Here is an 11,706-nt window from a genome sequence, read left to right as displayed (position 1 = left end):
TGCATGTAGATCTCTTTTTTTAAGTCACCATGGAGAAAGGCAGTTTTAACATCTAACTGCTCTATCTGCAGATCCATGCTAGCCGCCAACCCAAGCAACACCTGTATGGATGTCATCTTCACCATTGGTGAGAATATCTTCTCAAAGTCTATGCCTTTCCTCTGACCAAACCCTTTCACCACAAGTCTCCCCTTGAACCTTGTTTTTTATTTCTTTTGCTCAATCTTCTTTCTGAACACTCACTTGTTGCTCAGAGCTTTTTTTCCCTTAGGTAGTTTCACCATATCATAAGTGTGGTTCTTATGCAAGGATTTTATCTCTTCTTGCATAGCTTTTAACCACTCCCCCTTATGCTCATCAGTTAGGGCCTTAGAATAATCTTCTAGCTCTCCCCCATCAGTGAGCATAATGTACTCATGCGGCAAGTACCTCTTGGACGACTGTCTGTCCCTAGATGACCTCATCACCTGTGGCTCAATAGGTGGATCAAGTGGGGGCTGATCCCCCGGACCATCTTCTGTAGGAACTTCCTCGTCCTCTATACCTTGTTGTACTCACCCGTCATTAGGTACCACGGGAGGAATAATCGGATCTGTCTCTAGCTTACTTGAATTAGGATGGTTCTTCTCTAGCTTACAAATGTCTTCTATACACTGATCTTCAAAGAAAACCACATCTTTGCTCCTGATGAGCTTCTTCTCGGTCGGATCCCACAATCTGTAACCGAACTTTTCATCACCGTACCCCAAAAAAATACACTGTCTGATCTTCATATCCAGCTTGAACCTCTCGTCCTTCGGTACATGAATGGATGCCATGCATCCAAACACCCTGAGATAATTGTACGATGGATCCTATCCAGTCCACACCTTCTCAGGTACTTCTCCATTCAACGGCGCTGATGGAGACCTGTTTATCAGATACACTACCGTGTGCATTACTTCTCCCTAGAATGTCTTGGGCAACTTCGCATTGGATAACATGCATCTGATTCTCTTTATAATGGCGCGATTCATTCGCTCAGCCACACCATTATGTTGGGGGGTCTTGGGAACCATCTGTTCATGCCGTATACACAGGGACTTACAATACTCATGAAAGTCACCAATGTATTCACCACCATTATCAGTGCAGATGCGCTTTAATGATTTACCTGTCTCTCTCTCGACCATAGCATGAAATAATTTAAACACACCAAAGACCTCGTCCTTGGATTTCAAAGAAACTCAAACCCTACTAGATGCATCATCTATAAAAGTGACAAATACAATGCCCCACCCAAGATTTTTGTCCTCATAGGACCACAAACATCAGAATAAACCAAATCTAATGCATGCATTTTATTAACATGAGAAACAATTTTGACAATGAAACTCTATGTTGTTTCCCTGATAAACAATCAATACAGGTTTTAAGAGGTACACCTGTCATGTCTGAAAGGAGCCTCTTCATCGCTAGTAGTTGAAGCCTTTTTTCACTCATATGGCCTAGACACCTGTGTCACATGTCAAGAGCTGAATCTTCCACTGCATTCAACTTACCCTTGCACACACTAACACTTGCCTTGTAAAGAGTGCAATACTTCTTTCCTCTGGCCGCGATCAATGAACCCTTAATGAGCTTCCAGCGCCCACTAGCAAAACGACTTTCATAGCCATCATCATCTAGCATTCCCGTCGACATCAAGTTGAGGCGAAGGTCTGGGATATGCCTCACATCCCTGAGAACCAATGTGCAACTCACATTAGTTTTCACACAAATATCACTGACCCCTATGATCTTCGATATGCCAGAATTTTCCATCTTCACGGTCCCATAGTCACCTGACTTATAGCTTGTGAAGAAGTCCCTGCATGGAGTCGCATGAAACGAGGCTCCTGAGTTTATCACCCAGTCGGTGTCCTGACTCGTAGCCGTAAGACATACATCGTGATCTACTGAAAGAATAACTACAACGTCGCCATCTGAAGTAATTGTAGTGGAATCTGATTCATTTTCCTTCTCTTTTCCTTTTCCTTTCTTGTCATTCTTCTTACGACATTCATGCTTATAGTGGCCCTTTTTGTTACAATTCTAGCATTCAACATCCTTCCTTGTACTTAACTTGCCTCTTGATTTATCTCGGGCCTTCCTACCCTTTCTATTCTTTCTTCTCCCCCAATCTTGTATCACAAGGGCCTCTTGCTGAGTAGACCCCTGAGACTTCCTCCTTGTCTCCTCATTGAAGAGACAATTAGTTACCTATTCCATGGATACCTTTCCATCTACCACAAAGTTACTTAGAGACACCACCAATGTCTCCCAACTATCAGGCAATGAGCTAAGCAGTAGTAAGGCCTATAGTTCATCGTCTAGGACCATCTTCATGGTGGAGAGATGGTTCAATATATTGCTAACCTCATTCATGTGCTCAGCCACAGAACCACCATCTTTGAACTTGAGATTCACAAGTCGTCTTATTAGAAATATTTTATGGTCGGCTGTCTTCCTCTCATACAGTAGTTTTAGTCATAGGCTAGCGGCTGAGGTCTCCATAGACACACGGTGGAATACGGAATCGTCCAACCATTGTCTAATAAACCCCACCACCTTTCGGTCCAATTTCTTCCAATCATCATTTGACATATCATTTGACTTTTTTTTAGAGCATAAATACTTCTATTGAAGAATATAACACATTATATTATTATTGATAATGGAGTTTATCAGCTACACGTTTTTTTAATAAAGTGGACTATTGCCATGATTTCATTAATCACCAAAAATTTACAGCCCTTCGAGTGGTGTAAGACCCGTATCCTAGTTTGTACTGTTCCGTCGACTCCCGCGATCCTTTCCGTCGAATTTCGTCAACCTGCGACATATAATCGATGTTTGCGTGCGACCGTAAGTCGAATCCCGTAGATTTGAGTCAGCTTAATCTGAGACTTCTACCATTGCGACAGCACCGTCGCTGCGGTTCCAACGCCGCAACTCGCGCATCGATCCGATACCCTGGCAGGGAGATGTGGGCCAGCATTTATTTCAAAGAAAACACTATGCGTTTGCAATCCCAAGAGAATCTCTACATCATGTCAAATCAATCCAATCAATCACCTCACATGTCAAGTACATGTCCCATCCCCAAAAGTAACCCTAAAGTCAACTCTCTCTCACCCTCTCTCTCACACACCCATACATGTCAAGTACAACATCACCTCACCCATCACTCACATCCATCACTCTCTCTCCTTACATCCCATCTCTCCCTCTCTTTCCCTTCACATTTTCCAAGCAAAAATCTAAGCAAGAGAGTGAACGTCCATGGTTTTTCAAGAGAGGAAGTGCATGTGTGTGGCCCACTTTCCCATCCATTTAACCTTCATCCCATCCATTTAACCTTCATCCTATCCATTCAAACCTCATCTCCCTCCATCAAAGTGAAGCATAAGGAGATTGGCGTTCCAACGGACCGAGAAGATCAAACGGTGGGTGCTTTTATCGGTTAGTTTTCATGTCACTACAAGAAATAGGATTTTTATCGACGAAACTTTTATCAGCGATTTTTTTTCGTAGGTAAAAAGGACTTTTACCAACGAAAATTATTTTCGTTGGTAAAAGTTTACTTTTACCGACGAAATTTTAATTTCGTAGGTAAAAGTCTACTTTTATCGACGAAAATTGTAATTTCGTAGGTAAAAGAAAACTTTTACCAACGTAAAATTTTGTTGGTAATGGTTATTTTTATTTTTTGAAAAAAAAATTGAAAAATTTACATGTACCAATGAAATCTGATTTTCGTAGGTAGAAGTGTTTTTCCCGACGGACATGAACCATCGGCAAAAAACTGGTACGAAGTAATTACAGACTAAATCTTCGTTAGTAAAAGTGTTTTTCCCGATGGAGATGACACATCGGCACAAATCTGGTACAATGTTAGTACCGATGAAATACAGTTTTGTTGGTACGTGTTTTTACCGACGGACATCAACCGTCGGCAAAAATCCGATACAATGTTATGACTAACAAAAACCACTTGTCGTTGGTAAGTGTTTTTCCCGACGAACTTGGGGCATCGAAAAAAATCTGATAGGATGTTAATACCGACGAAGACCATTGTTGTTGGTAAAATTGTTTTTCCCGACGGACATCAACCGTCGGCATAAATCCCCTACTAGTTTCGTCCTTGAGTGTCGGTAATATTGCTTTTCATCGACGAACTAAAACGGTCGGGAAAAGGTTCCCGCCAATGACCAAAGATTGCCCCCACGACCGAAAGCATGACAGTTTTGCCAACGAACTAAAACCATCGGGAACAGGTTCCCGCCAAAGCCTATCAGTTTTGCCGACAAACTAAAACCGTCAGAAAAAGGTTCCGTTAGAGCATGTCAGTTTTTCCGACGAACTAAAACCGTCGGGAAAAGGTTACGCCAAAGAATATCAGTTTTACCGACGAACTAGAACTGTCGGAAAAAGGTTCCCCCCAAAGCATTAGTTTTGCCGACGAGCTAAAACCGTCGGGAAAAGGTTCCGCCAAGGACCGAACATTACCGCCTCGACTGAAAGTATAACAGTTTTTCCGATGCACTAAAACCGTCGGTAAATGGTTCCCGCCATGGACCAAAAACAAGAAGCGAAGTGTTTTTACTAAAAATATATATTAAAATTTTTCCCGACGGTAGATAACCGTCGCTAATTGTTTTAACCGACAACCAGCAGTCGTCGGTAATAATCCTCTGTTTTTCTGTATATATATATATATATATATGGTTTTTATATCATATGAGTGGAACTTTTTTTGTTTTCTATAATTAAAAAGTAATATTTAAATGATTTGTAATATCATATGAAAAAGAATATTGAGAAGTTTAAAATTTTAATGATGTTTGAGAAAATTTTTGAAAATAAAATGATGCTTTTGAAGAAAAGAAAATCGGCATTTTGAAATTATTGAGAAAAAATATAAAATATGAGAGAATATTTTGAAATTTTGAAAATAAAAATTCAGAAGTTGTATTTAATTTATTTTTTTTTTAGAAATAATTTATAATAAAAATGTTATTTTGTTAAAATGTTTTCAAAAATATACATTTTATAAAAGAATGTTATTTTTAAATGGAAATTGAAATTTATGTTTGAAAAAAATTACTAAATTATTAGGCACATTCACTAATTGTAGCTTTAACCGTTTTTGGACAATCTAATCAGTCTAGATTGAAGAGTAAATAACTTAAAATGTTTAAATCAAATTTCACTAAAATTGTTGATCAATCTTGTATGCCCAATATCTATTTCATATGTAACCTGATCGGGATGAATAACTAGTGAAATTGAGTATTGGTCAGAAAAATAGAGTGAATGGACCAAACATGGTCAAAATTGTGACCCAACTTTATTGACCTCATGAGAACCTAAGTGTTGATGTAAGTTTTGTGGGCCCCATCATAATGTGTGTCAAACATCAACACTGTGAATTTAATGTGTCCCCTTCAGGTTATGAGATATGTAAAAAATCATCCGTATACGAAACTCAGGTGGGCTATGCCATCTAAAACCATGTGAAGACATTCTAAAAAATATAAAAGAACTTGGTGGGGCCCACGTGAGTTTTGGATGCGGCTGAAACTTGGTCTGACCCCTCATCCAAGTGGGACACACATAATGAGTGGGTCGGATATCTGAATCACATTTAGGCAAACCCAATATATGATTATGAAAGGAAACCCCTCTCTACTCCATTTAGGTGATTTACTAATTACCCTGAGTTAACTTTGTGTGGGTCTACCATTAATTATTTATTTTATCCACTCCGTTCATCCATGTTAACAGATGATTTGGGGTCTAAAGAGCAAAAAGGAATCATGTCCAAAGCTCAAGTGGACCACACCACAAGAAATAGTGTGATTGAACCTCTACCATTGAAAAATTCTTGGAGGCCATAGAAGTTTTGGATCAAGCCGATGTTTGTGTTTTCTTTCATTCATATCTTTTTGATATTATGAACAGGTTGGATGACAAATAAACATTACCGTGGGCCCAAGGAAGGTATCAACGGTGGAAATCATTATTTCACATTGTTTCATGTGGCATGGTCCACTTGAGTTTTCGATTTACCAAAAATTTGGGATCAACCCACACCGTTCATCCAATTTTTGAGATCATTTTAGAGAATTATCCAAAAAATGAATCATATCCAAAGATTAAATGGACCGCACCATAAATAAGGGGAACAGATTGGCTACTTCTCCTAACACTAGCTAATGGCTAGTGGTTGGTGCTATGTGGGCCCCACCATGATGTATGTGTTTAATCCATGCCGTCCATCTATTTTTAAAGATCATCTTACGGTATGAGACCAAAAATGAGGTATATCCCAATCTGAAATGGACCACATTACAGGAAACAGTGTTGAATGAGCATCAACTATAAAAAACATTTAAGGGGCCATAAAAGTTATGAATCGAGATGATTTTTGTTTTCCCCCTTCATCTAGGCCTGTATGACCTAATAAACAGATTGGATGCCAAATAAATGGTACAATGGACCTTACAAGGATTTTAATGATGGATATCCGATCATTATTGTTTTCATGTGGTGTGGTCTACCTGATATTTTTATACCTCTCATTTTTGGACCCCACCATGATGTATGTTTTATATCCACACCTTCCATCCATTTGGAGAGATCATTTTAGGGCAATATCCAAAGAACGAGTTAAATCCAAAGCTCTAGTGGACCCCAGTACAGAAAATAGTGGGATAGTGACGCCCACCATTAAAAACTTCTAAAGGCAACAAAAGTTTTATATGAAGATGATATTTGTCTTTTCTCATATTTCATGTATTTTTCAACTTTTGAACAAGTTAGATTTCAAATAAACATTACGATGGGCCTTAAGATAGTTTCAACGGTGGAAATCACTATCCCTGATGTTTTCTATGGTGGGGTCCACTACAGATTTTTATCTGCCTCAATCTTTGGCTCATGACTTAAAATGATATCTCAAAATGGATGTACAGTGTGAATATAACAAATACATCATTGTGGGGCCCATAAAACTTGGTGACGTCACTGACCGTAGGGCGTCAAAGAGACGCTCTATGTCAGCGACGGAAACGGATTGGCTGCTCCTGCCACCAGCAATTGGCTGGTGGTCGGTGCTCTATGGGCCCCACCATGATTTATGTATTTCATCCATTCCATCCATCTATTTTTATAAATCATTTTATAGTATGAAAGAAAAAATGAGGTATATCTCAATCTCAAGTGGATCACGTTACAGGAAACAGTGTTGAATGAACGTTGAACATTAAAAATGTTTTGGGGGCCATAAAATTTTGGATCAAGCCGATATTTATTGTTTCCCTTCATCTGGGTCTGTAAGACCTAATCAACATATTGGATGTCAAATAAACAGTACAGTGGGCCTTAGGAATATTTTAATAGTAGATATCCAATCATTGTTTTTTTCCTGTGGTGTGGTCCACCTAAGATTTGTATCCCTATCATTTTTTGTATAAAGCCCTAAAATTCTCTGTAAAAATGGATGAACGGAATGGATGAAACGCATACATCATGGTGGGGCCCACAGAGCACCGACCACCAGCCATAGGGCTTGTGTCGGGGGAGTAACCAATCCGTCTCGGACGCGGATTTCCTGCGAAAGCCTTTTGCAGGAAGTTCCCACGCAAGGATTCTAAGTGTGGCCCGTTGTGATGTTTGTGAGAAATCAAAGTTGTCCATCCATTTTTCGACCTCATTTTAAGATATTCTACCAAAAATGAGTAGGATTTAAAACTCAAGTGGGCCATAGGAGATGAAACAGTGGAAAAAGGAATGCCTACCGTTGAAACCTTCCTAGGCTCTACCTTGCTGTTTATATGCCATCTAACCCATTTATAAGGTCATTCTTACTTAGATAAAGTGAAAAAACCAAAAAAATTATATCGTCAAAAAATTTTATGGATATATAAATATTTCAACAGTAGTCACTAAATCTCCACTGTTTCCTCTCATGTGGCCCATTTGAGTTTTTGATCCTCCTCAATTTTGGTCTCATGTCATAAAATGAGCTTAAAAAATAGATAGAGGCATTAGATTTCACACAAATAAATAAGTAGGACCCACACAGAATCTTGCGCAGAACTTCCTTCGAAAGACTTTGCAGGAAATCCGCGTTCGTCTGTCTCCGTCAGCAACTCCTCGCATCCTCTCTCTCTATATATCTCAGTCCTATCTCTCTCACGCATCCTCTCTCTCTGTCTCTCTCGGCCCTCTCTCTCTCTCACGCATCCTCTCCCTCCTTTGTCTCTCTGTATCTCTCTTCCTCTCTCTCGGAACTCTCTCTGGCGGACCGTTGCTGAACGCCCTACCCACGTCGTGAGGGGTAGGGATTTGGGGACCGTGAGGTATCTCTCTCTCTCTCTCTCAATCTTTCTCAATCTCAATACCGATTTAGGGATTTAGGGATTTGGGGATTTGGGGATTTAGGGCCTGTTTAGATGCCTGTAACTTTTCTAAAATGTAACAAAGTTACAGGTGACTTTGTTACAATTGGTGTTTGGGGGAGGAAAGTCACAGGTAACTTTCTCTCAACCTGTGACTTTCTTACAGGAGAAAGAGGCGAAAATCTTATAGGCGCTTGAGTCATTTTTCAAGTTACCTGTATCTTTGATACAGGTAACGGTTGAAAATTTTAAAATGAAAATCGTTGGAAGAATCGCACATGCATTGAAGAAGCGTCCCTCTCTCAAGTCTCCTTCTCCCTCTCTCAGTCTACTTCTCCCTCTCCCATCGAGTTTCCGCAAGGTAGGAAACCCCTTTTCTCTCTTTTTCTTTTCTTTTCGTTTTTTTTGTTTTTTTTTGTTTTTTTTTTATTTTTTTAATTTTTTGCTTCTGCGTTGACGGATGCAGCTTAGTGAGGTGGCGTGGATAATGGCTGATGATCTGTGGGACCCACCATATTGTATTTGTTTTATCCATGCCGTCCATCCATTCTTTTGGATCGTTTTAGGGCTTGATTCCAAAACCAAGGGATATCTAAATCTCAGGTGGACCACACCACCGAAAACAATAATGATTGAAAGTCAACCATTAAAAAACTACTAGGGCCCACTGTAATGTGTGTTTCAAATCCAAGCTGTTGATTAGGTCATAAAGACCTGGATGAAGGGAACAAAACAAATATCAGTTTGATCGAAAACATTGGTGGCCCACCAAAAGTTTTTAATGTTGGGTTTTCAATCAACATTGTTTCCAGTGATGTGGTCCACCCGAAATTTTGATGTACCTTATTTTTGGGCTGATGACTTAAAATGATATGGAATAATGGATAGATGGTGTGGATGAAACAAATGCATCATAGTGAGCCCACATAACACGTCACATAGCCTTCATGGCTTACTTATAATGATAGCATCGTTTAAAAAATTTGCAAATCAAGTCACTGCTAGTTTATGGTTATACTTGTTGTATTTGGCTAGTCTCCTTTGTTAATGAAATCGTTACCCTAAGCTTTGCTAATCCCAAACATGCAGCCATACATGCCAACTTATCATGTATGGGAGAACCAGGCCGTGCATCAAGCGGGCGCCCTTGTGTAGATGTATTGGCCCAAACATAGGCCATTTTGCTCGGCAGATGGATTGATTCAGTGGTCCACGTTCAGTGTACAAGTTGGCCTTCTGATAACTGGACCATTCTAATTTTATGGGTTAGTCATGGGACACAGTGGACCCATCTGATGGTCAGCTAGGATGTCAAAAACACTTGTAGCTCAAGTTTTTTGCCCACGTTACTAGCATTTTGAAAACATGGGCCCACTTTTAAGGCCCACTTGTTGATTAGTTTAGCCTATGTATCGGCCAAACTATTCATCTACACGGGCTTAATAAAATGGAGTAATTTTATCCCATCTTTTTTGTGTGTTAATCTGATTTTTCAACGATTCCCTATTTCAACTTTATCTAGTGTGAATATCCAACTTATTACCTGTAACAAAGTTACAGGTTATCCAAACATAAAAACAAAGTTACTGTAAGTAAGTTACAACTTACATCTAAACAGGATTACCTGTAACTTACTTACACCTATAAGTAAGTTACATGTAACTTTCTTACAACTTAAAAAAGTTATAGGCATCCAAACAGGCCCTTAGGGATTTAGGGGTTTGGGGAGTTGGGGATTCCCGTTCCGAAAATTTGCCCATTTTATGATTCTCATATTTAAGATGGGTTGGAAGATTTTCGGAACTACATTCTCTTCCAACCATTATATTGTTGAAAAGGATAAAAAAGCCTCTGCTCTCCTAATAACTCTTTCCCAGTATCCAAACAAAAGAACTGGATTTCTAAGAACGTTTTCAGTACCAAAACATGTAGACAGAATCCCTTTCATTTGGAAATTCCGGACACATATTCACGACTCCTAAGATTCGAGAAATCCATACAACCTCTTATATTTTAATCGTCGTAGGCATGTCTGATCAAAATGCATAATTCTCTACATGGAAAGTTGGTTGTTTGTTGAAAACTTGGAATGTTTATGTTCATGTGCATGTTTTTAGAGGAATATTAATATGCAGGACACTGCCTATTAATTTTATATTCGGCTCCCTCCTCACAGCGATCAGATCTCTTGTTATTGTGGGCCACCACATGGACAGGCCATATCTCACAAAGCAGGGGGATTGAACTCTGGTTCATTGTATCAGTTGCTTGCAAAAAGAACAGTTAGAGCAACAGTCTAGATTCACCAAGGAAAAAAGAAAAGAAAAGAAAGAGTTGTCCTATCACTCTTTCAACCATAGCTTATCCACTTGGTGCGTCACTAAGATCAATGCCCCCAATCAGCATAAACGTTTGCCACAGGTGTTGCAAGGAGAGCTGCATTGAACTTTTATTCAGCAATCTGCTTATTAGCATTCCTGTAGTTTTAGCAGCTAGATGTGTTCTGGAAAACATAGTATACAATGCTCGGTGCGACAGTGAGTACAGTATGCTCAAGTTTTCAGTTTGTGCAAGTGGGTCCTAATGGTTCCATGATCCAAACCACTAATATGATTAGACCCGCTTTGGATGATGCAACACAAATATCCCATATGAGTTGATCCTGTCTGGTTTGTCATCCAGCAAATAGACATTTAAGAAAGAAAAAGAAGCAACATCATATTCAACCAAAGAAAGCCAGATGTTTGGTAGCTAGAAGCATTCAATCTGAGGAATTGTTTGTCTAAACCAAGGCCCATCCTACCATCGACTGAGATCTTGCTGAACATGGCCCCACTTGTACAAGTTGAAAATGCAAACATGCCATAGAAAGCCTCAGGCCAAGCATTATATATACCTCAGTTTATAAACAAAAAGCCAAAAATAAGCAAACTTAACAACACCTTGTTAATACAGCAAATCCATCTTTGAGTGCCTTTAGATATACAACATCCTTAAAAACATAACGCAGCAGAACTCGAAGTCGACAACAACACTACATTCTTTTTTACTTGCGCATTAATACGTAATTTTGGATTTCTACTCTTACAATATTAGTAGAAAATCCAAAAACAGTTAAATGATACATGTGGATTTGAAAGAACTCTTTTGTTTTTTCCTAATACAACACAAAACATCGCCATTTGTTAACGTAGGAAAGTTATCCTTAATTTGTTCTTCTTCTTCTTTTTTTCTTTTTTTTTTTTTTTACAAATTTTAATTATTATTTTTTCATATTTTT

Source organism: Magnolia sinica, chromosome 19 (assembly GCF_029962835.1).
Source record: "Magnolia sinica isolate HGM2019 chromosome 19, MsV1, whole genome shotgun sequence".
Classification (NCBI taxonomy): domain Eukaryota; kingdom Viridiplantae; phylum Streptophyta; class Magnoliopsida; order Magnoliales; family Magnoliaceae; genus Magnolia; species Magnolia sinica.
The sequence above is the reverse complement of the archived record's forward strand: the minus strand, read 5'-3'. Positions refer to the sequence as shown.